This window comes from Acanthochromis polyacanthus, chromosome 19, assembly GCF_021347895.1.
Source record: "Acanthochromis polyacanthus isolate Apoly-LR-REF ecotype Palm Island chromosome 19, KAUST_Apoly_ChrSc, whole genome shotgun sequence".
NCBI classification, from domain to species: Eukaryota; Metazoa; Chordata; class Actinopteri; family Pomacentridae; genus Acanthochromis; species Acanthochromis polyacanthus.
Window position 1 is genome coordinate 24,892,023 of NC_067131.1, and position 27,430 is coordinate 24,919,452.

The window sequence follows — 27,430 nt, forward strand, 5'->3', positions numbered from 1 at the left end:
AGTGGGGATAAAGGGTGGGGGAGGAGTTGGAGTGCTGCATTAGCTGTAGTAGCTTTCTACTGTTTAATGAGATGGAAAACTGCAGATTATTTTTAATAATGTTGAATCCTGTTGTGACCAGAGGAAGCTGCTGCTAGACTACAGGCAGTTCTATGTTGGCAAGCAGCGAGCATTGTGGGTTTTTAGCTAGCAAAAGGCCACCATGACAGAGACTTCTGGGGCAGTTAATGGATTCTAACCAGAGCTCACTTGTTGCACATGAATTAGTGAAGATGAGCTAAAATCTACCAGAAAGACTGAGTGGTTCATGTGACCAAGAGACTTTCATGGTGAATGTTACATGTCTGTGCTTAAAACTAGCTTCATTGGCATAAAAATGCCCAATGTACTTTATTCTTTTCAGTTATTAATCAGTTATTGATTGATAATGCAGCCAACTGTCAGTTAGGAAAGCAGTTGAAAATTTGCCTCCATATAATGAAGCCACAATGTATTTTTTAAAAACGGTCTATATTATTTTTTCCATTATTTTTAAACACAATTACATGTCCTCAATGTATCTACAGACACACAAAATATGAGAAAAGATCGCCCAATCTTTTCTTTCCTTTCTTCATTGACCAGAAAGTGTCTCTCTGAATGAGCTGTTCAGGTCTGGCATTTTGTTGTGATGTGAGGTTGGATTTAAACCTGCAGGCACCAAAACAGCCCATGTAGAAGCATGCCTAAAAACAGGGACATGGTACAGTGAACCATTTGTGTTTTCTGTGAGAAAAGAACATGAACACACAATCTGCAGACATGTAAGAATTTCAGTAATAGGAGTGTGATATGAAACCTATAAAACCACTGGCAGGTGAAGTGAACAACACTGATCATTTTGTTACAATGGAATGTTGTGCTAGGAAAACTTGGGTCCTGGCATTAATGTGGATGTTAATTACACCTACCACCCACCTAAACATTGCAGAGCAGCAGTCTCCCCCAGCAGATGATGCTTATCACAGTTCCATTATTCTTCTCCCTGTTCCTTGTGTTTCTGCGATGTCTCCCCTTTTGTCTGTCTTTTGTTTTGTCTATGTGTGTTTGTGTGTCTGTGTCTGGGTGTGACCCTGTGCTTATCACTGTCAGAAATCAATCATCTGACACACCTGAGAGCCATCCACTAATCCACCTGCTGCAACACCAAAACCCCATCAGTCTGCTCCTCACCAGACTGTTATTCCGGCATCTGCAGTTCCAATCATCATCGCAGGTCAGTTGCATACACCCTTCAAACACCACCCAACCAGACCTACTCTACATCAATCGACACACTATGCTGGATCCCCATATCAGTCACTCATCTGCCACCAACTCTCCTACTTTAGATTCCCTTCTGGTTTCATTCCAACTATTCTTTTATACAAAAACCCTAAAAAACTGTGTTTTTGAGTCAGAAGGGTTTTTGGTTAGCCTCACTGTGTGCCTAAACTATACATTTTTGGATTTCGCCTTAGTGAATACACTTGCGCTGTAGAAAATGTTGCTTTTAAAAGATGAATAATGTGCTTTTGTTGTCATCATCTACAGCAACCTGCCACAGTGAAAAAACTTGTCAAGAGTGGCTCATGAAACACAACAAAGTGCTCCAGGAGTTGACTTGGCTTCCATGCTCCCCCGATTCTAATCTGATCAAGTATCCATGAGATGTGGCGAAACAAGACAGACCCACGAAGGCCCCACCCCACGATCCACAGGGCCCAAAGGACCTGCTGCCAGTGTCCCAGACACCACAGGACAGAACCCAACAGGTCAGAGCTGTTTTGGCGGTACAAGCGGGATTTACACAAGAAGAGGTAGGCGGTTTTATTGAAGTGGAACAAAGAGCAGGTAAAAACACCTTTACTGCAGTTGAGAACGATTCATCACACCGTTCAGTGTTTTTAACAAAGCCAATGTGGACTAACAGTTGTGGCTGGATTATTTTTTGTTGTGTTGCATGTTGTAAATAAAATGTGAAGATAGAGGGCGTGTGTGTTTTTTGGTCTGAAATGATTGAGCAACATGCAGTAGGTCTGAATGTTGCATACAGAACTTAAAACAGTTTGAATCCATATAATAAAAAACTTTCTTGCCTTATCTTACCATGTTATGTTTATTCGATGATAATTATAAACACAACTAACTTTACTGGTACTTGGTTTATAAGCAACACAATCACTTTTACGTTTTACTTTGAAAGAGTACAGCTGAAGTGAAAACTGTAATCGTAGCTAACTTGACAGTAGTGTGTCTGTCACTGCCCTCCAACTCCTCTTTATTTCCTTGTAGATAAAAATGATTTGCTGTGTAATTCCATGGTTTGTTTCACTTTTATGGCTTCATTTGCTGCTTTAATTGCTATAGTTTCTTCTGCTGTTTATTTTATATTTATTTTTTTGCTGGTATATGTTTCCTACCCTCCTATATGATGTTTTACTACATATGGGAATTTGATTACAGTATCACCACTCAAATAATGATAGTCATCACGATACTGTTGGAAGTACAAACACATGTAATACAGCGCAGCACAGGACAGTAATCAATACAATTGAGTAACTCCAACAAAGCTTAAATAAAATAAAAACAAATGAGCGAAATAATTCTACATGATCTTTAAAACTGTTGATCTCACTGGAGATGTTCAGATGGTGTCTTACAATTTAACTTTAAATCTTTCATGCCCAGTAAAATAGCTCTGACTGTAGCCAAAGCCTCAATATGAACATGATTTGCACCAAAAACACCCTACGGAGTTCCTCATTTGAGCTGTTGCTTGGTGTTGTGACACATCACTGTTTATTCTTAGCCTTCAGATAGCACAGTGACAATTGTGAGCCACAGGAAACACGAGGAACAGTACTGATACCGACATTTCTTTGTCTGATCACATGGAATCATTCAAATTCTGTCCTGCAAACTTTGCTGACACAAGAAACCCAAAAGCAGTTCGTGAGGTTTTAGATCACGCTAGTATCACAAAGTGACAGACTCCCACTATTTTATCCTAAAATGTGAATCAGCTCTTCTCTTTGAGCAAAACAAAAAAAGTGCACAATTGGAATGCAATAAAACAGTCATATATGGGGAAAAGGACCAATTAAAAGGTTATTCAGGCAATTTACTTCTGTAAATAGGGTATTTTAAAGGGCAGATTTTGATGAAAATAGTTCAAATATGTGCAGCAAATGTCCAGATATTCAGATTTATATTGTGCTACATTGATTCAACGACAAACACACATACACACAAATTCCAGCATCTTCCATAAGACTCGAGAAAACACATCTTAGGGTGTAAAATCTATGCAGTGCGCTGTTGAAATAAACACATGCGACCGACTGAGCAGAAGCAAACTAATGTCTCATCATGACTGATGAAGGAGCCGTAAATGAAAGGCTCTCTGCTGCAGGCTGCTGGTCACCGAGCAGCAGTGCAAGTTCAGCCATTAGACAAAAACCAACGAAGTGATAGTGAATGGACAGATAAAGATGTGTCATAGTAATAATGTCCTGCGAGCTGTCGGATGTGTAAATGTTGGTTTCGGCTTGTCTCACACGATCAAATTACCGTCCTCATGGGCTCAGATCTGTTAATGGGCCCCTACAGACCTTCATTACCTCCCCAAGCATCCAGACACCAAGCAACAGACTAAAGCTGAAATGATCCATCAATTTATTGCACCATGATCAGAAAGCTAGAGGCAATCCATTTCCCCAGCAGATTTTGTCAAATTTCAAGAAGACTCACAGTAAATGCATAAAAGGATCCAAATGTATGATTGTTTCTTTTGTTGTGACACAGACATATGCATGGTCTTTAAAAGTGTATGCAAGATTTTGTTTGTGATTCTGTGCATATATGAAGAAAATATATTTTTAATCATTTCAATCAATCAGTCATTAACATAAATTAAAACATGCATATACACTACTGTCCTTATTTTTGAGAGAAAAGCTGTTTTTTTTCCCCCCAATGAAGATAATAGACAGTGGATTCACAGTGTTAACAATAAACAACAAAATAATAAAGTGTATGCATGTGCAAATGAACCAGTCATTTGTGAAATAATTCAGAAAATGATTCAAAGTTTGATTCTATGAATAACAGAATTTTTTGGCTCCCTTCGCATACCAGCAGTTTCTGGTGGCGTGCATTCATTAGCGCTGTCGTTTCTCTAACAGGACCTCGTTTTAAAATAATAGTTGTAGTTATCAACTTCAATTCATCTGTTAACATGACATGATAATTACTAGTAAACCTGTTCACACACCCAACAAATACAGTGCAGCATCAGTTTTCATAAGGAATCATGTTTCAGGCCAAACAGCAAACATAAACACTACTGTTCAGAAGTTTGGGGTCACTTAGAAATGTCCTTATTTTTTTTCAATGAAGATGGTATTAACTTAGTCAGAAATCCAGTCTAGACATTGTTAATGTGGTAAATGACTATTCTATCTGCAAACGGCTGATTTTTAATGGATTATCTCCATAGGGGTACAGAGGAACATTTCCAGCAACCATCACTCCTGTGTTCTAATGCTACACTGTGTTAGCTAATGGTGCTGAAAGGCTAAGAGATGATGGAAAACATGAAATTGCCTAGGTGACCCCAAACTTTGGAATGACATTATACATTCACTGGATCCCACCCCCCTTGTCTATTAAGGGGCTGGACAACATTTTTGGTCGTGGACTGAAACCACTTTGCTTTGCTTTGTGGCATGGTACAACGTTCTGCTGGATGCCATTAGAAGATGCTTTAATATGTTCAAACAGGGATTCACATGGTCGGTAACAACACTCAGACCGGCTGCCGCATTCAAACGGTGACTGACTTGGTATTAAGGACCCAAAGTGGGCCAAGAAAACACTCTCCACAGCATTACTCCAGCAGCAGCCTGGACTGGTGACACAGAGCAGACTGGTTCATGGATTCGTGCTGCCGATGCTAAATTATGAATCTACCATCTGCATCTGAGATTCATCGGCCCAGGCCACGTTTTATTTGACATCTTCAGCTGTCCAGTGTTGATGAGTGTGTGTGCACTGAGCCCTCAGATTTCTGCTGATGGCTGACCGAGTGGAACCTGAAGCGGTGTTCTGCTGTTCTAGCTCATTCACTTCAGGGTTGGATAAGAAGCTCTTCTGCTCAGCACAGTTGTGAAGAGATTATCAGTTGTGATGCTTCAGTCAGCTCTGACCACTGCTCATGCTCCTCTGACTTCTCTCATCAACCAGCTCACTGGATGTATTTTGCATTGCAGAGTTAATGGTGTTGCAGTGAAACCCAGGAGACCAGCAGTTTCTGAAATACCCAAACTGAGCCTCACGCCTCAGTCAGAGTCACTGAGATCGCATTGTTTCTCCATTCTGATGTTTGATGTGGCTGTTAAATAAAAGTACAGAGTCTAAGTATCAAAATTGTAATATATATTTAAAGGACTAAAAGATAAAGTCTTCTTAAGCAGGATGCCCTATTTCTGAAACACATGCATGACATTAATGAATTCTGATTTTTACTTTCTTAGTTTTTCATCATCAGTTGTCTGTCAGACAGCCCATTAAATTATGGGGTGGATCCACATCACTGTGAGGTAAGGCACCAGCCTTGGTGGAGGACAGAGCTCTGCCAATTCTTCTAGTTATTGATGCATTTATTTTTTTTTTGCAAATCACTTTAAAGTTACAGCTGGTAAAAGTAGAACCCATTTTAATGATTTTATATACAGCTGAGTAGCTTGTGAATTAAATGCTGATCCAAATCCCTCTGCACATATAAACCTATAGCGAACAGAATAATTAAATCCATTATTCATTTGTACTTTTGCAACAGTTTAATAATAAATGTACCAAGTTTCAAAAAGTATCAGAATGGGAGCATTCCTCAAACTGGATGACTGTCATTGATAATATATGAACCAGCTTCATGAGGCTTCAACAAGCTGGTCTTTTCTCATGAAATAGTGGAAATTGTTCCTTTCTGATGGCAAAATCTCTATAGGGGGATCATACAGAGGATTGTATAACCTGTTTTGCAAGAGTCTAAACATCTGTGAGAATTTACAGTTCGCCTTGAGAAGAGAGCTACTTTCCTGTGCCTGAGAAGATAGAATTTGCGATCTCCCATGTCAGGACCGAGAGACAGTACCCATTGCTAGTGTTGGAAATCAGCCTATTCTACAATTAAACAAGCCAACAGAATATGTGTAAGGCTATTTCCGCACAGTTCTTTTGATGGAGTAGTCAGGAGACTTCTTCTTAAAATCAAAAGTATTTATTAAAGTAAAATTGAATGTACGATACAGAGCTCTGGGCCTGAATCCTCTGTCCCTAACTAACAACAAGTGTTCAGTCAGTTCGGATGGAATCAGACTCCTAACTGTACCTGGCCCAGTCTTCTTCTACTCTAACAGTGTGTATAGCTATCTAGGCTGGCCGCCCCCTCCAGTGCTGCTCTGGTCCACTCTCCTCTGCCACAGCTGATGTTTTGATGTTATCGCTCTTGTAGGAATGCTTCACCTCTGCAAAGCAAGATTAGAGACTGCACACACAACAAGCTCATGTTCTTTACTGATTATGGCTTACATAAAAAACTCTCTGTACTTCTATCAATCACCTTATGTCTTGATCATCCTTGCATTCAATCCCATGAGTAATAAGTAAAATAAAGCATAAGCTCCTTATCGATTCTGGACTTTTCTTCACTTTGTTTCATTACAGTCACACTGTGGTAATGATGCTCTTGACCTTTCTATTCCTCAGAACCAATACAACTCTTTAATATGCACTCTTAGCAAATTATAAAACACACCACACTAGACCTTGTGATGTGAAATGTCTAAATACTGACATCGCTCTTACTCTGGGAGCTCCTCTCCCATAACATTGTGCTGTGTGAGATTCTGTGCACTGCTTCAATAAAGAGATGCTGACTTCAAGATCCCTGTTCGAAAGTGTTGATTCATTTCAACCTACACCTTCTTAAAGCATTTGAGTCCATCATTTATGTTGTACTGACGTGGTGTTGGTATGCAGCAAAGCCCAATTCTAATGCTGTAATAATCCATATTATGAGAAGAACTGCTCAGCTAAGTTTAATAAAAAAGCACAAATCTAATTATAAGTCTGGGAAAGTGTAAGTTGCTGGTGAACATTCTGCTTCCACATCAGATTTTTAATCTTCCTCCCAGACAAATGAAATTCCTGTAATGATGAAGACTCCGAGACACTGAGATTGAAACTAAGCAGACAAACAGGTTGGAGGATGGAGTGACGCAGCTAATTAGACGCTCCAAAGTATATTAATCCTCTGTAGAGCTGCTGATTGGTCCACATGCTCCTTTGATTATATTGGTCTCATCGTGGTTAATCCGCTGCTCTCATGCCAGGATTAGGTACTGTATGTAGATAAGTGACTCTGAAGAGGACAGCTATTTTAACTCAGAATGTAAATGTCAGCAAGCATCGCCCTGATCTCTGCAAACAGTTGCTCTAATTAGAAGCTGCACACAGTGGTGGGAGCTGATTCAGAAACTGTACAGTCATTCTATGAAACTGATTATCTGTTGGAGTGATTCTCCAGCTGTCTAATTGGTGCTACAAAACTCAGTCTGTGAGCACATCAAGACAAAGTTTCTGTTTACTTGTGCTGATATTCGCAAAGATGATTGCTGCTGGAAAACTCTACTTGATGACTGATCACTGTATGAGCAGGAGAAAAACTACAGCAAACTCTCTTCTTCACACCACTTTATTCTGCTACAGTATCACAGCAAAACAATATGTTTCATTCAATTTATTGAGCTTCTACTTGCACTTAAAACTTGGTTAGAGGATGAGTTTCATCTCTGCATATCATGTCTGCAGGGTTTACTCTGATTCAGCAACCTGAGACAAGTCAGGGAGGAAAGATAGGAAAGGGTAAGAGAGACAGGAAAGGAAAAGGAAAAAGAAAGGAAAGGAAAAAAGGACAGGAACGGAAATATATTAGTAAAAATATTAAAACAGCCCATAGCTAGTCAATTTTTATTTCTTGCAACACTGTCTAAAATTGCTAATGTACACTCCTAGCATTCCTATCTGTACAGGGGCCACCTTTGTGTTGGACTTTTTTAATCTAAGCTGCGGCTTTTCAGATGAACTGCAGAAATAAAGTCTCTGCAGACTCTGATTCCACTGAAATTTGGGGGCCTTGTGGTTAAACAGCTTCAAATCACATATTCAAATGTATATATTTGAATTTTAATTTAGCTCAATAGATCAAATATAAAACAAAGCTGAAGAATTGGATCACATTATCTTTGTCACTCCTTCATGTTCATTTTTGAATCCAGTTTAGCATACAAAAAGTGACTAAATCCCTTTGCAATCTCATTTTTTGTCCAATAATTCAACATTGTATTACCTTACAGGAACTGCATTACTTCTAAGTTGACCAGTAGCACATTTGCTCTTATGCCAGTCTTCTCTCACTAGGACTGAAACATTTGCTGGTATGTTCTTGCTGTAACTGTATTTAATCATTCCATCATTGATGTTCCTGTAATGTATTCCATCTCTGTGACGCCTTACAATCAGATTTTTTTTTAATCCACTGACAATTCCTTTTCATGTTGAGCCAAGATGCAGACAGACAATTCACAAATCATTCTATGACCATGTCCATGTGGTTAGGCTGGTTGGAAATCACAGGTGTATTCACTTTTGCTGCATTTACTTCCTTTTTTTGGAACCTGTTTTTTTACTACAGTCTTTCTCAAGTGCTTGCTTTTGTTTTGTTCCTCTGTTCAGAAGAGGAAACACTAAATAAAATAAAGTAATTATTAAATCATTTTACATTTAAATGGTAATGGTGGTGTGCACTCACTCTGTTATGTACAGTACCGTACGTGTTCAACACAGCACAGCCACTGAACTACAGATTCATGTTTAATTCACTACCTTGGCAGAAACTGATCTAAATTAACTAAATGAAATTGTACATGTTACCTTTCCAAACTCTCTGCTTTTAGTTCTCATCTTGTTGATCTGGGACTCAGCAATGTCCGCGCGCTCCTGTGCCTCCTCCAGCTCATGCTGCACCTTCCTCAGCTTAGCAAGATGCATATTGGCCTGCTCCTCCTGCAGAGAAAGAACTGAATATGAGCTGAAGGATGATCCTCATTACACAGACATTAACTCTCTTGTTTGATGAGAAGATCTTACAGCTTCTTCATTCTGACGTTTGTATGCCTTGACTTTGAGCTGCAGCTTGTCTACCAGGTCCTGCAGTCTCAGAACAGTCTTCTTGTCCTCTTCAGTCTGGTAACTGAGCTCCTTGACTCTTCTCTCGTATTTACGGACCCCTTTGGTGGCGTCAGCAGCTCGTCTCTGTTCACTCTCCACTTCACCTTCCAGCTCACGCACCTAAACAGAAAGTCAAAATCAACATCAACTGTAATCCATGTTGTCAGTAATGTTACAGGAGTCTGATACATGAATGAGTGATACCCGTGTTTCCAGTTTTTGGAGCTGCTTCTTGCCCCCCTTCAAAGCCAAGTTCTCAGCCTCATCCAGACGGTGCTGCAGGTCCTTCACAGAGGTCTCCAGGTTCTTCTTCATCCTCTCCAGGTGGCTGCTGGTGTCCTGCTCTTTCTTCAGTTCCTCTGCCATCATGGCTGCCTACAATTGAGCCGCAGGTGTAGCTGATGTTTCATGAATAATTTTTCATTTGCAAATGCAAAACTAACAAGAATAGAATTGAGCTGCAGTCATCCAGATGGTTTGATAATTAACATCATTTCTCAAGTTACAAATCACACTCTATAAATCAGTAGCTGATAGAAGTAGAGGCAAAGTGAAGATTTTTACATCAGTGATTGCCTTCTTGGCTTTCTCCTCTGCATTGCGAGCCTCTTGGATTGCTTCCTCCATTTCACCCTGCAGCTGGCTGACATCTGCATCCAGCTTCCTCTTGGAGTTGAGCAGACTGGTATTCTGCAGTCAAATTAACAGTTATTAGACTGAGAATAAATAGGGACGACATTCTAAAAATTCAAGCGCAGGCACTCACAAATAATCTACTCTCTCCCTACGCAAGACAAATGTCCCCAAGACACCACAATGATGCATGTTAATAATAAATAATTTACTCTTACTTTTACATGTTTGCTTGACATCATACTCTCGCTTTGTAGCACATAGCTTATTGCAGACATCCTTCATTGTCAGGTATGTCTTTAAAGCTGCATTAGTTATTTATTGATTTATTTTTTGTTTTTATTACCTCTCCACTTAAGGTTTGAACTCTACAACAATTCAGGCATTTTGTCCACTATCTGTTACTTATTTTTATTCCTGTGATGTGTTTGATGGTGAAGAGGTTGTGTGCTGTGTGCTGTGTGTGTGTGTGTGTGCTGTGTGTGTGTGTGTGTGTGTGTGTGTGTGTGTGTGTGTGTGTGTGTGTGTGTGTGTGTGTGTGTGTGTGTATGTAATTGTTTTTTTTCCTGAAAATAGCTGCCTTCTGCAGCTGGAGAGTGGTGACAGAAGTAGTGAGCTGAAAAGGCTCTAAAAAGCTCATTAGAGCTGTCTACTGTGCAGTCTTGCATAGCCAGACCATTCTGCAGTAAAAAAAAAACAGTTTGAAACCCCTCACAGTTGTATTGGGTGGAGCTACAGCTGGTGGTGTTCGTTTGAAATGTTGACGAGTGAAATGTCTTTGGTTGTACATTTGCACGCAGGAAGATGAGCACTATTAGGACCGCTGCACGAACCAAATTTTCAGCATGTAGGTTGCTGCCTGGAGGTTATTGAAGTGGGTTTTTAAAACAGTAATACATAGATAGCGGGAGAGAAGAAAGCAGCATGAAATTCATTGCCAGCTGCAAGGTCATAACTGCAGCCTACATCCGGTGAGTCAGACCATCTGCTGTGCGGTGTGTGACAGGTACCAGAACTTGGGTTTAGCAGCTCAATTAACTGAAGAAAGCTACCTGCTATTGATGAAAACAAAGTTGATGAGAGCTGTGAGAGTGAACCTAAACATGCTGCAGATTGTAAAACCAACAGAAAACACACAAAAAGTCACAGGATTACAATTAAACAATCAGATTGGTGCAGCTTTGAGGTCCACCTCTGAATACCACTGACCTACACACCTACTCACCTAATAGAGCACTCCATCAACCCCCTACAGATATTTGATTATTATTTGTTGATATGGAGCTGATCATATCATATTTCCATTCCTGGCTGCCTGCTTGATTAGGATTTACCTGAGAGTGCAGCAGCCCAACTCGCTCACAGGCATCAGCCAGTTCCCCTTCAGCTAATTTCCGGCTTCTCTCTGACTGTTCCAGGGCAGCCTTGAACTCCTCCACCTCTGCCTGCAGCAGGCTGCTCCTACGCTCCATCATGGCCACCTGCTCCTTCAGGTCCTCCTGGTTTCGCAGTGCCTCATCTAAGTGAAGGGTTTGTTCCTGTAGAGAGAGACAGAATGGTGACAATAACACAGGTTACCTAGAATAAGGGTTTAAAAAGTAAAGATCCTTATTAAAAACGTGGAAATTATTAATGTTTCACTTTGAGATGGCTTTGCATGTTCCTCAGCTGCTTCTGGGCTTCAGCAGCCTGCCGATTGGCGTGGCTCAGTTGAATCTCCATCTCATTGAGGTCAGTCTCCATCTTCTTCCTGATTCTCATTGCATCATTCTTGCTGCGTATTTCTGCATCTAATGCCGACTGCATTGTCTCCACCATGCGCAGATGGTTGCGTCTCATCTGTTCAATCTCTTCATCCTTCTCGGCCAACCTGCGATCGACCTCTCCTTTAACCTGAGTAAGCTCCAACTGGAGACGCATAATTTTGGATTCTTCATGTTCCAGAGAAGCCTAGAGTACAAATAAGTGAGAAATACTGCAGTGACAGACAGAAAAATGTGCAGAAAGTTGTCCTTCAACCTGGACATAATGTCTTCATATCACACCCAGTCACCTCAGCTTCCTCCAAAGCAGTCTGGATTTCCGTCTTCTCATTCTCTGCTTGTTTCTTAGTCTTCTCCAGCTCATGAATGGCTTTGCCGTTCTCCCCAAGTTGCTCAGTCAGATCAGAAATTTCCTCTATAAATGTGAAAATGCATAACACCTCTTCAATTACCAGTGAAATGAAAACAAACTTGTTCTTCTTTAGATTTGGTGAATATGAACAGTTCTCTGTCAGGGATTTAAACAAAGGACAATATTCATACGTTGCAGGTTTTTATTCTCTCGCTTCAGGACTTCAAGGTGCTCCAAAGCTTCCTCAAATGAATTCTTCATTTTGAAGAGTTCCGTGCTGAGGGACCGAGACTCTTTCTGTGAACCATCCAGCTCAGCCTGACTCTCCTCATACTTCTGTTTCCACTCAGACAAAATCTAAAGATGAAGCACAGCATACTGGTTTGTTTGAGAGGGGAATCCTTTAAGGCTTTAATGAACTACACTCATTTTAAAGACTATGAAATGACAGACAGTAGCATAGTGCAGTGAAACAGACTTTTTTCCGTATGAAGATTGTTACTTGGCCTGCTGGCATCAATGAGTTGTATTTGTTTAGCAAAGGTAACTACAGCGCATCTCTGGCACCTTATCAAAGCTCCTTTGCTTCTTATCCAATCCAGCTGCTTGAGCATTTGCTCTTTCCACATCAGCCATGAGGTCTTCAACTTCTCCCTGCAGCCTCTGCTTTGTCTTCTCCAAAGATGAACACTTGGCATTGACCGCCTCGATGCCCTCCTCAGCCTCCTGCAAACGTTGGGCAAGCTTTTTCCTGAGGATTACACAGAGGCCAGACAGAATCAATAATAATAATCATTTCCTTCCACTGTGTCAGGTCCTCGTCCTGCCTCTGCCTAGTTACAGCCCTCTGCTACACAGTCATTTTAGCCCAGGCCTCGTTGCTCATGCTGAAAGCTCCATTCTTGACCTTCACTAACTTTTTCCCTGACCTTCCTCATCCCCTTCCTGCTACAGCTGAGGAAATACTCAGCCCCACTCCAGACAATGCGCTTTAACTTGGGCTCTGCTCACACTCCCTATGAACCTTGGGTCGCCCTGGCAGTTTCAGCCTTTGGTTCCAACCTCTGTCTAGCCTTACTGGGTTTCAGAATCCAGCCCCAGACTCATAGTTGTACTTTGGTTGCCCAGACCAGCCCCTGAACCCTGTCAGTTCAGTGCTGCAGCCTTCTTAGGCTAGCTGTTAACTTCTGTTCTTATTACATTCATGCACCTGCTAGACAGCCCCTACTAAAGCCCTGCCTGAACTCTACCTGTGTCTTTGGTTTGTTGCATTAGTTTTATGGATTTTCTGTTCTTGTAAATTTTGTAAATGGGAAAAAAAGTCACTGGTTTGTGTCAGCATTCCGGGTTCCCTGAGCTATAAAACACTGAAATTATTTAAACAATCTAAGTATCTCTGTATGAGAACAACTCTCACTTAGACTCTTCCAGTTCATCATTGCGCTGGATGGCATCCGTTTCATATTTGGTTCTCCACTGGGCCACCTCACTGTTGGCCTTGGACAGGGCTCTCTGGAGCTCAGCCTTGGCCTCCTGCTCCTCCTCAAACTGTTCCCTCAGCAGGTCACAGTCATGGCGGGCAGATTGAAGAGCATGGGCAAGGGCATTCTTCGCCTAACACAAAAGCAGATTTAGATTTTACTTGAAGACTCTCAAACTTACATGAAGGCACAAAATAATTTATCTTGATGTGAGAGTTGCATGAAAAGATCTGTGCCATAGATATAAAGCTAAAGCTGGCAGGTCAGTCAGTGTAAAAACATATTTCATCTGTGTGTCGATAGTTGAATCAAAAGTTTTAATTAGGCGAATGCTTTAACTCTGGACACAGCCAGGCTTCTTCTGGTACAGGCTTACAGTCTTCACGCTAAGGTAACTGTCCACTGGGAAAAAACATACTCTAATGTATTTGAGTCATATTTAGTCAGTTAAGTATGCTAACCCTACTGAAGCTTTAGCTTTGAAAAAACTGAACCTGCTACTACCCAGGTAAGCTAATCATTTAACTTGCTAACCTTCAAGTATCACAGGCACTGACTGGTTCTACAGAATGAAGTAATCCAACAAACCTTTGTCTCTTCCTCAACCTGCCTCTTCAGTTCATCTATTTGCTGAGTGAAGGCGAGCTTGGCCCTGGACATCTGAGACAGGACTGCTTCTTTCTCCTCAAGAAGACGGGAAAACTCACCTGTTCAAGGGGTTTCAGAAAATTAGGAAAACCACGAGAGAAGTATTTGACTTAAGAAGCATTTTAAACATCTGAACCCCAAGCAGTTTCTTGGCATTTCATTTGCTTCGGTTACATTTTTACTTGAAATATACTTGAAATATGAAGTCCTGTGTCTCGATGGAAACAACAGAACCCTGACTAGAAGTTGAGAGAACATGTATTTTGTGCAGTAACAAAGTTTTAATGTCATAAATCATAAAAAACTAAAGTTGAATGTGTCCAATTACTTATTTTACAAAAACTGTAAAAACATGTATCAAAATTCTTTCAGGTGCCTTTAAGTGTTCACAATACTAGAAAAATATTGTCTCTAAATACAGAAGATATTTTACGACTTCAACTTGTTGCAATACTTGTTTCTTATCTGGTATGTGTAAACACAGCTTGAAATTCAGACCAGTTCAGCCAAGTACACTCTAAATTTTTCTCTGCTGTTGGTTACAGCTGAGTCACTAATGGCTTCTTGGTTGTGTTGAGGAACACAGAAATTTTAGATTTTTACAGAATGCACTGCATATGGTATATTTTTTAATGGTATACATACAATTAGACGTGATTTTGATGAAATCTCACAATTTTAGGCTGAGATCGGGTGAACATTTCTGATGGAACTGCATGTCACAGATGTGTGGTTCAAGGGCCAACAGAAAGTCGATCTTTTTAAAGATATTTGGCATTTCAAACCTGCCAGTGAGTTTTAAGGTTCAGAGGGGTTAATTAGCCGCTTACCATTTTCATTCTGAAGTCTTGCCTTTTGAGCATTTACTTCAGTGATCAGATGAGTGTTCTCATCATGTTTTGTCTTGTATTCATTCAGCTGGTCTTCAAGAGAGTGGCACAGCTTTTCAAAACTAATCTGAAAACAGTGATAAAAGGTATTAATAAAAATGGAAGTAGGAATATTAACACATTGATTAATAATTAGATACTGTACTGTGCAGAAAGGTTTGGGCATTGTAACTGTTTACATTTTTCTCCATGAGACAACAAAAACAAAGAGGTGTCGTAACAGGTCTCAAATCTATTGCAGCATTCCACTAATAATTGATGACAACATTTTAGTTTATTATGGCACCATCTTTACTTTTGCCTAAGCCTTTGGCACAGTGCTATATTGTATATGTATACACTAATGAGCCATTACATATGCTACGTTAACGTCTCGGATACATAAAAATACAAATAGTCATGGAAAAAAATGTTAAACCACCCTTGTTTTCCTCAATTTCTTGTTCCTTTTAATGCCAGGTACAACTAAAGGTATATTTGTTTGGACAAATATAATGATAACAACAAAAATATCTCAAGAGTTTAATTTAAGGGCTGATATCTTGCCAATTTCCATGCTTTTCTTGATAATAACCAAAATCACTCAAGTTCTTACATCAGTTGCTATGGCATTGTACTGCCAAAAACAGCGCTTTTAGGATTCCATAGGATTCCATGTTTTCTTTTCTGTCTGTTTTAGTCACATGATCCACACAGGAGTTAGTACTTGATTGCATAACCATTGTTTTTGATGACTGCAGCCATGCATCTTGACATGCTCTCCACCAGCTTCTGACATTGTCACAGCAGCTCATGCCTGTTGCACAAATTCAAACAAATTTGCTTTATTTTTGGGATTGGAGTTTGGACCTAAGACTTTAACAAAGGTGAAAATTTTTATATAAACAAATGTTTAGGAAAATTCTGAAATGGAAAGGCTTCTGGGCTGCTCTCGGTAAGTAGTGGTGACTTCCTACCAAGGAATATTCAAAGAGGGACAAACCAGGAATAAATCTGACCATGATAGAGCCAACCATCAACTTACTAGACTTAAAGGATTTCCTGCCAACATCTTGATACCAGATATTACAAAGTACCCTCAGAGGTCTCTGATCGATCAGTGTACATGTTAATCTCAATGCTGGTTTGTCTTACCTTGGCTTTGATCATGACCTCTACGTTACTGGACAGGTCATCAATCTCCATCTTGTACTCACTCTTCTCCTTCTCAAGCTTCTGTTTGACTCTCTGCAGGTTGTCAATTTGCTCTCCCAGCTCAGCCACACTATCAGCATGTTTTTTCTTAAAGCTGCAGCAATGGCCTCATGGTGGAGAGTCGATTCTTCGAGGTCTCGTCTCAGTTTCTGAAACTCAGCCTCTCGCTTCTTGTTCATCTCTACCTGAGCTGTGGTGGCTCCACCTGCCTCCTCCAGCCTCTCACTGATCTCCTCGAGCTCCCTGGAGAGATCAGACCTTTGCTTTTCCACCTTCGCTCTGGCAACACGCTCGGCTTCAATCTCTTCCTCCAGCTCTTCAGTACGTGCCTCGGTAGAGAAACAAAAATCCCAAATCAATAATGGACTTAAGCGATTTTCAGGTAAACCCTGAGTGCTCCAAGTACCTGAAGCTCCTTGATCTTCTTCTGAGACTGTACAGCCGCACTTTGCTCATCCTCAATTTTGGACACAAGTTGGCTGAATTCAAAGTCTTTCCTGTTGTGAACACCATAGCAAGTGATAAAAGTATACATTAAGTGCTTACAATTATGAGGACACTTCAAAAAGTTCTCAGCCTCAGTCAAAATTAAGTGATATAACTCCTATTTTGGGGCATAACTGGACAAGACTACAGTAAACAGTTATGCCCCAAATTTGGAGTTATGTCCTTGTTTCTAGGTGAGGCTGTTTTGACGTACCCTCATAGGTTGAGGAACTGATATAGTAATACATACTTTTTAAGGCGCTCCTCCAGCTGTTGTTTGCCATTTTCTAAATCCATAATGGACTCCTGCGTCAATTTCAGATCTCCCTCAAGCTTTCTTTTGGCCCTCTCCACATCCATTCGAACCTTTTTCTCTTGTTCGAGAGAGCCCTCAAGCTAACACAAGGGCATGTTTTCATTAAAAACTAATGAATCTTACATGCTAGGATTTTAAAGAGATAATGGCTACAGGCTTACATCATCGACTTGTTGCTCTAGCTTGATTTTAGCTTTGGTCAGAGAGTTGACTTTGTCTTCCTCCGCTTGCAGGTCTTCCAGTGTTTGCTGATGAGCTTCTTGGAGAGCCAACTTCTCTTTGGACAATTTGGCAATAGTATCATCAAGACATGACATTTCTTCTGTCAAGTTTTTCACCTGAATGTGTAAAAAGCAGTAGACATATTAGGAAATGCCTGAGTTTCTGGATGTGATGTTCAGAAGGCCCTTCAGAGCACACCTTGTTTTCAGTGGCATGTTTTTCCTTCTCCACTTTAGCCAGGGTGAGCTCCAAGTCATCAATGTCTTTCTTCAGCTCAGAGCACTCGTCCTCCAGCTTCCTCTTCTTGGCGGTCAGCTCAGCGTTCAGCTCCTCCTCATCCTCCAGTCTCTCACTGAATTCTTTGGCTTTAGCCTCCAGCAAGATCTTGTTCTTTATTAGACCTTCACACCTTTCCTCAGCATCTGCTAAACTCTCACTTTCCTGTTTAATGACAAAAAACAAAACATTTATCTTCATTAAACATTGACTTTTACCCCCTTACGATTGCTATATGGATTGTTAAAATGCTTATTTTCTCTCCTCACAGATTGAATCTGCAGACACAAGTCATTCTTCTCCTGAAGCAGGGAAACCATTTTGGCTTCCAGTTCCTTCCTTTTAGACTCAGCTTTGGCTAAGTCCTCCTTACACTTGGCGAACTCCACCTTCATGTTTGCCATCTCCTTCTCAGTCTCAGCACTCCTCAAGAGGGGTTTGATCTTGAAATAGAGCTTCATCCATGGCCAGTGTTTCACATTCATGAAGGAGCGAATGTTGTACTGGACGATGTAAATTGACTCTCTGGAAAGTGATGGAGTTTGTTTTTGGGTTCAGTACAATGAAGACACAGATCTATGGTCTGCAGTGTACTGACCAATGATCGAGCCTAACTTTGATTACCTTCTCTCCATCATTTTCTGAAATTCCTTCCTTCGGAGAAAGCCACGACACAAGGCTTGAGTAATGGTGATGAGAGAGGCCAGTTTTTCATCCCTCATCTCTTCTAGTAGACCCAAGAGTCCTGCTTTGAAGAACACCTTCAGGAAATAAAAACTGAGTTACTTTAAAACACCAATATAAACAAACAAATAAAGTATTAACATAAGTTTTGGTACATCAGTTCAGTAAATTTGACATCTATTACATAGGATGAGCTGTCATCAGCTAAAATGTTTAAATCTGTGCGAAATGGCTCCAAAAAAACTATTTGTCTTTGCAAAATCAACATATTTTTTTTCAACATTTTCTCTTTGAAAGCATTGGCTCACTATTTAGTCACTGAAATCTTTCTTACTTTTACAACTTTACATACCTTTTTGTTTAGCTTTCCCAATTATTAAACCGTTTGTTTTGAAAATAAATAAATAAAAATAAACTGAGACAATCCCCAAACATCAGAAAGGGGGTTCAGCTGCTGTAATGATCTGGCAGGTACTTCACTTCAAACCTACTTGAGCTTTAAGTCACATTCAAAATGAATTACCTTGGTATGTCCAAATTTATACTGTGTGTGATCCACATCAATAGACCCCAAGAGCTTCTCAGCAGCCTTCTTGTTGTCTATGAATTGCCCTTCAGGGATCACACTAGCATTCAGTACTTTGTACCTGTTCAAGAAAAATTCCTGTTAGAGAAGAGCTTTAAAGTATTGTCAGAAAATAAACATTTGCTTCTTACCTTTGCTTGAAATCCCCGTACAGGATCCTACTGGGAAAGCCCTTCCTGCAGATCCTGATTCCTTCCAGCACACCGTTACACCGCAGCTGATGGATAACCAGATGGTGTTCCATAATCCCTAAAAGTCAGCCATGAGCACAGTGTAGTCAAGCTGTCAGAAACACAGCACCTTAAAGATGGAATCTGCCATTATGGAGAAAGACTGTTGATATTTACCAGTTAGCATATTTAGATAGGTATCATGCTCAATATTTATTATTCTTTCTATCTTGCCATCCGTCTCCCCTCCTGTTGTTACCAAGTGTGCATTAAACATTCATAAGCTCTAACACACATTGTACATCCTGGAATATTGTTGTCTGAGTCACTTGGTTTGTTTCCCATTTACAGAACAAGAAAACACCGGATTTTCCTTTACACACACTTAGAACAAACAACTAGCAGACTTTTAGTGAATTTGACACAAAACTGTGCTGGTCTAGAATTGCTGACTTTACCTTTAAACAGTCTGAGAAGCATGGACAGTGTAACAGTACTGGAGTACCTGGTGTTTTAGTTTCATTTGGAATCAGGCACCTCACAAAGTGAGGATGGGTGCTTCTGAGGTTTGTCATTAGCTTTCCCAGGTTCTCCTGTTGGGGAGGATCAGTGTCAGCATCACAATATCAGTTATTATTTCTGTCAGAATCACTACAGATGTATGGCCATTCAGTGGTAGTTTACCCTGAAGAGGGCTGACACAGTCTGGAAGGATGAGCCTTTCTTCTTTGCTGCTTTCTTAGCAGCAGCACCGGTTCCACCAGTGGACTCTATAAGAGGAAAGATGTTTATCTGTATTACAAAGTTGAAAAGTAAGACCTTTAATTGAATAAAATGTTTAGATTGGCACAGTAATACCCTCAGATGAAGAGTAGTTAGAATAGAGGAATGCCAGTAGTTTCAGGCTGGCTTTCTGGTAGAGCTGGACGACAGTGTCATTCAGTGGGTCCTTGTTTTTGTCCAACCAGCCTGTGATGCTGTAGTCCACCGTGCCAGCATAGTGAACCAGGGAGAAGTGAGCTTCAGCTTTGCCTTTGACAGGCTTGGGCTTCTGAAAGTTACTGGATTTTCCAAGATGTTGATCATACAACTTGTTTTTGAAGGTGGTGTCTGAGGCTTTAGGAAACATGCACTCCTCTTCAAGGATGGAAAATATACCCATTGGCTGTTAAAAAGAGTCAAATAGTCCCACTTTATCACAGGAATTTATTAGTACAACTTTGCATAAGATCAAATTTGCATAATCTAACCTTTTCAATGAGCTCTATACAGGCAGCCAGGTCCATTCCAAAGTCAATGAACTCCCACTCAATGCCTTCCTTCTTATACTCCTCTTGCTCCAGCACAAACATGTGATGGTTGAAAAACTGTTGCAGCTTCTCATTGGTGAAGTTGATACACAGCTGTTCCAGACTGTTGTACTGCAAAACAATTTATTGCTCAGCATGACCAAACTTCCAATAAATTATAGCAGACACACCGGGTAATGCAAACTTACATCAAAAATTTCAAACCCAGCAATGTCCAGGACTCCGATAAAGAACTGCCTGGGTTGCTTGGTGTCCAGCATCTGATTAATGCGTAGGACCATCCACAGAAACATCTTCTCGTAGACTGATTTGGCCAAAGCACCAATAGAATTGTAGACCTGCACAATGACACGTAGCAGTGACATTCCAACAGATCAAGGAAGTTAGACCTTTAGGGATACACAACCTTGGATATATCATTATTATGTGCTATGAAACCTTTTGGGTGATTTTGGAGCGGAAGAACTTAACAACTATTATATTATGTACTCCTCATAAAGTTGTCATGGTGAAGACACTGGCAAACAATATCCTACAGCAGACACAGTGCAAGATCATCGCTCATCAGACACAAACGTCTAGCTCTGTAGCTGCTAGAAGTTCGACTTATTTCACAAACTGGCATCCAGTTTTGTTTGTGAGCCATCTGGTAGGAGCAGGTAGTGTACTATGGATATCATGGAGCTTGTAAGCTGAAAACAGGTGGATGCTGTTGCATATCTGATTTGAAGGCGAACTGAATTTTCATGTAGTCAAACCAAAAGAATTTTAAAGACTGGCTTAAATTTGTCACATTGCACAAGCAGTGCCAGTCAAAGGTTTGGATACACCTACTCATTCAGTGTTTTTCCCCCTATTTTTTCACCAAAGAACAAAACAGAAGGTATCAAATTTACAAAATATAACATTTGGATTTATGTAGGAAGCAAAAAAAGTGTTAACAAAATGAGAAACAAGTTAGATTCCTGAAAGGAGCCATCATTTGCTTTGATAACAGCTTTGCACACTCATGGCTCTGTGCTCTTTTCCTGGGAGAGTCCTCAGGAGGACTTATTACAACATTTAAAATGTCAAAGTTCTTAAAATTTTCAGAGCTGACTAACTCTCATGTCTTCAGTAATGATGTACTGTTGTTTTCCTTTGCTAAACCATTCATTACTACAGAAGTCAAATGGGGCTGTTTGCTGTCAGCACAAATGATGCACTTAAAAAAAACAACTCAAAACTCACGGAGAAGAAAGAATAAACCACCTACAAACTTTTGACAAAACTGACCTGATAACTGACAACCATTCCAGGTGACGACTTCATGAAGCTAATTAACATATTGCCCACAGTGTGTAAAAATGTTATGAATCCAAACAGTGACAAGTCATATTTGCTGCTGTCACTTATAGTGTAGTAATACTACATTTATTAATTCTTCATTCTTGTATCTGTGACACATAATATTGTTATTACAATTATTATTATTACAATAAATATGTTTAGTGCTGCTGTGAAAGATGTCGCTGCTGTAACAATGGAAATTTGCCCTGGCGTAGGAAGCAATAAAGGATTGTCTTATCTCATCTCATCTCATCTCATCTCATCTCATCTCATCCATGCATGTCTTTCCATAGATTTGATGTCATCAGTTATGATGGAGTATTACAGATGTCACAATGGGTTTCTGGGCTGCAGAGGACGACACACAAGTACCTGCTGAACCGTTTGCCCTTTGGTCACATATTCATTCCCAACCTTTACTCTCGGGTAACACAATGCTTTCAGCAGGTCTGCAGAGTTCAAACCCATCAGGTAAGCTGCTTTGTCAGCCACTGAGCCAAGAAATAGATAAAAAGAGATATATAAAGCAAAGTATGATAAAAAAAATAAAAGTTCAAAAGTTTAAAGTATATTTACATACAGTGAAACAAAAAGACAATCACCATAAAGAGATAAACCAGAAATTAAAAGATAAGACAGAATATCATGAATAACAATTACCCTCTGTCCCGTCTGGCTCTGCCTGCTCCTCTCTCTGCTTCTGCTTGAACTTCATATTCCCATAATGCATCACAGCACCTGTTAGCTTGTAGATGCCAATTCTCTCCTCTCCAGTGAAGCCCAGGGTGTCAATAGCGCTCTGAAAGCCCATCAGATCAGAACACATCTGCTATTACAGTGGCTGTGATGGAAAAGAAAAAGCTGTAAACTGGACTTACATCAGTGGCCATCAGTTCCTCACTGTCATCAATACTGGCCACGCTGATCTCCCCCTGGCTGACAAATGGGAAGTCAAAGGGGTTGGTGGTGATAAGGAGAGTTTCTGGAAGGAAAATCAGGTCAATCAAGTGGCTTGCAGTGAACAAACACTGTGCACATCACTTCCCTCACAGTAAGCATTACCTATGAGCTCAGGTTTCTTGTTGGACATGATCTGGTAGAAAATATGGTAACTCCTCTCAGCAGCCAGTTGAAATGTTACTCTGGATTTTTCCAACAAATCTACCAAAAAGAAACAAGATTTACTTTAACAAAACATGAACAACAAATGTTAATATCTCTTTTATATTCAAACTCACAAGTTTCAATGTCAGCGGAAGCCAGTTTTCCTGTGGTTCCAAAGTGGATTCTGATGAATTTGCCCTGAAAGAAAGGTTTTTTTTAATTCATCTGGAATTTGAAAAGAAAAAAATAAATAAATCAGGTATGGGTATAAACAAAATCTCTAACTCTTTACTCACAAAACGTGACGAGTTATCATTCCTGACAGTCTTGGCATTTCCAAAAGCCTCCAGCAAGGGGTTAGCAGAGATGATTTGGTCTTCCAGATTCCCCTACAGCAACAGGATAAACAACTTAATGATTAAAATTACACATAAGAAAATGAGTCAACAATATTTTAGTGAAGAAAATCCATATGCTATTGATTACCTGTAATTTTCCAGAGGTAGCAGTGTCTTTTTTTCTGTCACCAGACCCTGCGATTGTCGCAAAGTACTGGATAACACGCTTAGTGTTGACAGTCTTTCCTGCACCAGATTCTCCACTGTAGATCAGCAAAACACAGAATGGAAATGTTTAAGCTCATCTTTAATAAGATGCATCGAAAATAGGCTGAAATAACTGCCTCTAAATGCAGCTTACGTGATAAGGATGGACTGATTTTCTCTATCTACAACAAACAACACAATCACATTAGAAACATACAATGCATTGTCTTAGAACATGATACCAAATGGGCTGATCCTAACAGAAGCAGCTTACCAGTGAGCATTGACTGATAGGCGTTGTCAGAGATGGAGAAGATGTGTGGTGGAGCTTCCTGACGCTTTTTGCCCCTGTAGGCTACCACCACCTCTTGGTTATACACTGGGAGCCACTTGTAAGGGTTCACAGTGACACAGAACAGTCCGGAGTAGGTCTGAAATGAAAATAAAGGAAATTGTTTGGAGTTTATGTGATGTTTTTTTTTTCTGAAAACTTTATTTATAAGGTTTTTGGTTTTTTGGATACAAAATAGAAAGACAACAAAACGGAATATAACAAAGAACATTAAATCAGACCCTCCCTCAAAAAGTAAATAAATAAATACAAAAATACAAAAACAAAATATAAAAAGTATATACAAAGAAAAAACAAACAACCAACCAAACAATAAAAAAAAACACACAAAAAAACCCAAAAGTGGAAACCAAATGCAATAAGACAACATAAAACTAAATTACATCATATTCAATGTTTCCTTTGCATAATCAATAAATTTCTGCCAAACATCAAAAAAACATTTGGTTCTTCCATTGAGAGTGTATCTAATATTTTCAATTTTCATATAGTAGAAGATATCTTTGATCCACTGTGAATGAGATGGTGGTAGTGGGTTTTTCCAGTTCAGTAGTATGAGCCTGCGAGCCAAGAGTGTACAATAGGCCAGAAAGTTCTGTTGGTGTTTATTGAAATTACATGAGTCGGGGGTAACACCGAAAAGGGCTAATATTGGACATGGCTCTAAAGGCGCCCTAAAAATATCTGAAAATGTCTTAAAAACACCTGTCCAAAATGGCAATAATTTAGAACAACTTCAAAAAGTGTGAAAATATGTACCTGAAGTTATTTTGCATCGATCGCAATTGGGATCGACATTTGGGAACCTCTTTGACAGTCTATCTTTTGACCAGTGAACTCTATGTAATATCTTGCATTGTAGTAGGCCATGTTTGGCACATATTGAGGACGTGTGGACCCTTCTCAAGATTCTGGTCCACTTTTCCTCAGAAAAATCTTCTCCGACATCTTGTTCCCATTTATTTTTAATTATATCCAGCGATGGGTTATTTAGTGAAAACAGCGTGTTATATAAAGTTGAAATAATTCCCTTGAAGGATTTGAAGGATGTTAGTAAAGTGTCAAATTCAGATTGAGAAGGTATAGTTGGAAACTGAATAAACTGTTTTCTGACAAAGTCACGGATCTGCAGGTATCGGAAAAAATTTGTACGAGTAATACCAAAATCTGTGCTAAGTTGTTGAAATGAAACAAAGTGTCCTTCCACAAAGAGATCCTGTAGAGTCTTAATACCATTATTTTGCCAATGTAAAAAAGCATTGTCCACCAGTGAGGGGGGAAACATGATTTGCGTGAACGGGTGCTTTGATTGAGAGAGAATGCCATCCATAACATTTTCGTATTTGTTTCCAAATTTTTAAGGGTGCAAACACCACTGGATTCCCCGTGAAAGGAACAGAGTTTGTCTTTATGTGATGATTTAATGATTTCTAGGACAATGACTCAAAGTATTCTGTAGAGGTGGAACCAAAAGAGTAACTGGGTTGCCACCCTTGTTATTACTAGCTACTCACCCACAGTGCTATCCCTAAACTCTTCAGCCTAACTTTCTGTAACAATGGTCCAAACAATCCAAGTGGCAGCTATAACATTTAGAGTCATTTTTGACTTGGCTTCACTCAGATAGCAGTGGTTTAACCTGATTAGTAACTCTGAGAAGGAGATTCAGACACTAACCACGTAGGTCATCTACGGTGCAATGGCAACATTCTTTATTCCTCTCTAGCACAATAATTGAATTGTTGATAACTTAGAAGGATGGTATCAAGTAAAATGATGGATAATGAATGTAAGTAAAGTGCTGTTTTTAGAAGTTTAGGAGAAGTGTTTGGAAATGAGCCAACTAGAAAAAAGTATAAGTCACTGTATGTGAGTCTAGTTTAAAGATCACTTTACCCTTTGATCCATATAGCCAATTATTATCATCTGGTTTATTTGACTTATGTAATTTTGATACTCATACACACATTTTTGTTGAATTGGTATTTGCACTGGCAGCTGCTTTCATCAGCGTCTAAATTCACCACTGACAATCTTGGACAACATTAGGCTGAATTTGGTTGAAGTGTCATCTAAGCAATCTATAAAGGTTATTTCAACTGCATGTTATGTTACTGTGTGTTTGTATACTCATAAATCAACTGATGCATGTTTCAAATGACTAATTATTGCCAGCTGTTTAAACAAACTTAACCTGGGTTTTTCTGAGAAAAGCAGATGTGATGATCTGCAGATCACTTATTAATGTTTACTGAGGTGTACAATAATTAGCAGCAGCTGTATGGATCGAGTATCACTTTGAGATGAGTCTCACTGGTATGGAAAGGTATTTAAGGCTAGATTTGGGGATATAGCCTTCTAAAACTGAAACTCTAGACTTGATCTTTAACCTTTAAGCTGCACTTCACTTTGTCAAGCAGAGAAGATAATGCATTTTCAAGTACATCCATCACTGAATGATTGTATTTCTGGTGTTGGTCTGCATGGGCTTATTGAGCAGCAGCAGATTCTCTGGGATTGTGTGGGAATGACTGCTATTAACTAAATGTTGCTTTACTCACATAGATCATCCACGCTGCGTAACGCTCTTTGAGGTTATACAGCACGGCAGCCTCATTGAGGTGAGTCATCATGGCCATATCCTCGATCTTGTCGAACTTGGGTGGGTTCATGGGGAAGACTTCGTCATCCTTCACTGTTACAGCCTGAGATGTTGAAGAGAGACGTGTCATTCGTCAGAAGAACAATGTGGAGAGTGCAAGCATGGTGTAGCATTCAGTACTGCAAACTGGATTTTAGGGCAGTTTCTTAAATAAAAGGTCAACAAACTATGTGCTTAAACAAAATGTGTGGTCTTTAGATTTGTACAAATGAATTCAGTTCACAGCTAATGTACCTGTCCTGCTAGAGTTTTAACGGTCGCTTTGCCACTTTCTTTGCTTTGCAGAATGCCCTTAACAAACAGTTCCTTTGGATCCACCACAAACACTGCTGTTTTGGCATCGAAGGGCCTATTTTGGGCTTCAATTCTCTCACGTTCAGGTCTCCTCAGGTACGGGGCAGCCTCCCCAAACACACTCATTTCAGCATCTGAACTCATCTCTGAAACAAATACCCCTGAGGGGACTGACAAGTCCAGGGTTAGATGTTAGAGCAGTGATCCTTTTAACTGAAGGTCTGATGTCAGTCATCCTGATCAATATCAATTCTTACCTCTGTCTGCGTCTGCTTACGTGTTCTCCACCTAGAGACACCAAAATTAGAAACGAGATGAAATCAAATCCAGTATGTCAGTATCTACCACAGCCACACAACAATGAATAATGATGGATAGCTTTGACCCTTACTGCTTTTATAAGGTGCACTAGGAGAGGCAGCAAACACCTATATTTAGGTCAAAGCCTGCAGTGAATGTGGGTGGAGAAAAGTGATTAGTCTGGCATGTGATATCATGGAGAAGTCGCTGAGCTTTTGTTATAAATCCCTGGAGGGGAGCAACTGCAGCTCAAGAAAAGAAGAATTCCAAAGGAGTGTGACCTCTGCCCGAGATACAGTGCTCACACAGATGCTCAAATGTTCCAAACATGCAGTACAGGATGCATCTGGACGACAAACTAGCTATTGTAGAATTGAAACCCAAAGTACATGCGTAGTAAGTCAGTTGTAATATCTAGCTCTAATATTAGCATGAGATTCATTGAAAAATAAAGAAAGAAATCACACATGAACCAATATACTTACAGAGGGAAGAAGTATCCTTCCTTGTTTTGTTCT

At 39.9% G+C, this 27,430-nt stretch overlaps 1 pseudogene; it reads right to left on the bottom strand.

The window, feature by feature from the left end:
- Positions 1–7,764: 7,764 nt before the first annotated feature.
- Positions 7,765–26,756, bottom strand: LOC110952987 (myosin-4-like; annotated as a pseudogene).
- Positions 26,757–27,430: the final 674 nt, after the last annotated feature.